Source organism: Phasianus colchicus, chromosome 21 (assembly GCF_987193195.1).
Source record: "Phasianus colchicus chromosome 21, bPhaCol1.hap1.1, whole genome shotgun sequence".
In the NCBI taxonomy this organism is placed as follows: domain Eukaryota; kingdom Metazoa; phylum Chordata; class Aves; order Galliformes; family Phasianidae; genus Phasianus; species Phasianus colchicus.
Genome location: NC_143456.1, coordinates 5,768,178 through 5,770,195, shown reverse-complemented (window position 1 = coordinate 5,770,195; position 2,018 = coordinate 5,768,178). Strand labels below are relative to the sequence as shown.

Sequence of the window (2,018 nt, the reverse complement as noted above, 5' to 3'; positions counted from 1 at the left end):
CCCACCCACTTTTATAGCAGCCCGATAGCTCCCATTGGCTCCAGGCACACTTATTATAGTGACTGGTTATGACCCATTTAAATGGTGTTAAATAATTTCTCAGTTTGTTGTCCTGCGGAGAGTAGTTACACATAGGCACATTTTAATGATTAACTCCTGGGCTGTGCTGAGGCACCAGCAAAGAGCTCAGCACTCACGACTTCCCTCCCTGTACCCGATGCCATTGGGGCTCTGCAGCATCTCCTATGGGTGCCACCAGCCCAATTCTCCTTACAGGGAGCACTCTGGCTCCCAGTGCCATAGAGAAAGGTGGCGAAAGGAGATGGGAAAAGCCCTAAAAGCAGAGAACAAGCAGGAAGATGCTTAGCAGTAATTTGGGGCTGGGTTGGTCTATTGAGCCACTCTGGGCTCTTCAAAGCAGCCACAGAACACAGGGTGGGGTGTTGGGATTGGCTTGCTCTGCAGGTCCCCCAGTGTCACTGTGTGTGGGACGGGGCCCACAGGTGTTTGTGTTGGCAGCAGGAAGGGACAGACTGATGGGAGGAAGCGGTTGAAATCCCTTTGGGTTTCTGTGCTTCCTTCTCCTTTCCTTCACCTCCACTGCTTTGTGCCAAAGGGGCTTTAATTGCTGCGTTCCACTGAGGTTTCTAAGGAAATCGGTGAACAATGCAAATGGGGAAAAATAATCTTTTTGGATGGATTTGAATGGTACAAACAAACAAACACACAAACCATAAAAACAACCACCATGCTTTACAAGGAGAGGAGCAGACTGATGCTCCCTGCTGGTCTGGACCCCCCGGGTTACATGCAGGCAAACCCGATACTCGGGGCTGCTCCCAGCCCAGACCCCCCAGCACAGGCTGACCAAAGCCTGGGACAGCAAAGTGTCACCTTTTGTTTGAGGACAGCACTGCACGGCTCCGGACAAAACTTTGGGAGTAAACTGACCAAGCTGAGGGAACAGCACCTGATCTGAGCTTTAATTCTATCTCTTTGAAGAAGAAAAGCCCAGATCAACTGAGGACCAACATGCCACCCTCTGCTGTCCCCAGGGTCTGGCAGTGGGGGAAGGTTTTGGACCCAGGACTCCTCCATCAGCAGATGGTTTGGGTGCTGTTTTGGCCCCATAGAGGAGAAGTGCCAGATTTTCTTCAGCAGCTCTGTGAGGCTCACACCACACAGTGGGGGGAAGGCTGCCCTTAAAAGAGGGCAAACCATGGGATTTGCAGCAGAGCAGCGGTGCCATCAGCACGTACATTGCCCCAGCTGGGAGCAGCCTGGTCCTCTGCTCAAGGAAGAGCAAAAATCCCAAATAAAAGCAGAATCCCTGCTCCATGCTCCTTTCAGATGCTCTCTCACCCCGTTGGGCTGGTTTATTTTAACCACCTTCAAACTTTAATGGCATTTCTGCTACCCAATAGGTGACTTTCTATAAACACAAACTAATAAAATAAAGATCATCGATGCACAAAGAAATTAATTTAAGCTCCATGCACTGGGACACTCACTCATGGCATATAAAGGTCCTCAGGGCTTAACAAATGTTTCCAAAGCGTTCTCTCCATTTTAGTTGTGCCTCGGCCAAGGCTCGGATTTTTCAGCGTAAGCATTTCTTCTTGCTCAATAAAACCCTTGCAGTGGGATCACTCACTGTGGGAACACAAAATATTTTCTCCGTCAGCGCCTGCGGTGGTTCCAACCCTGACCCAGCTGGATAAATCCCAATTGTGCCCCAACCTCTGCAGGGCTCATACTGGGAGCCCATCCCCAGGGCAGGACCAGAGCATCGCCTGCACTCTGTAAGGGTGTGTTGGGCCTCTCAGAGAATTCCCTGGGCCCCTCCAGGGTGTGGGGGTTGGACGGATCCAAGATGCTGTTGAAATATTTTGATGAGCTGTAGCATCCCACAGACAAGCAGCTCCCTGCCTGCCTTGACCCCAAATCCCTTCCCAAAGGGATCCAGGGAAGGGCAAGAGAGCTGTGATGAAGGGTCTGGAGTACGATGAGGGGAGGCT

General features: G+C 51.1%; 1 protein-coding gene across 3 annotated transcripts in view; it reads right to left on the bottom strand.

Annotated features, from left to right (window-relative positions):
- Positions 1-2,018, bottom strand: part of CRCP (CGRP receptor component) — a 43,110-nt gene that overhangs the window by 2,485 nt on the left and 38,607 nt on the right. For all 3 annotated transcript variants that reach the window (XM_031591762.2, XM_031591760.2, XM_090122684.1), the window contains one exon: positions 1,512-1,653. The gene's annotated coding sequence lies outside the window, so the exon portion shown is untranslated. The remainder of the gene's footprint in view (positions 1-1,511; positions 1,654-2,018) is intronic.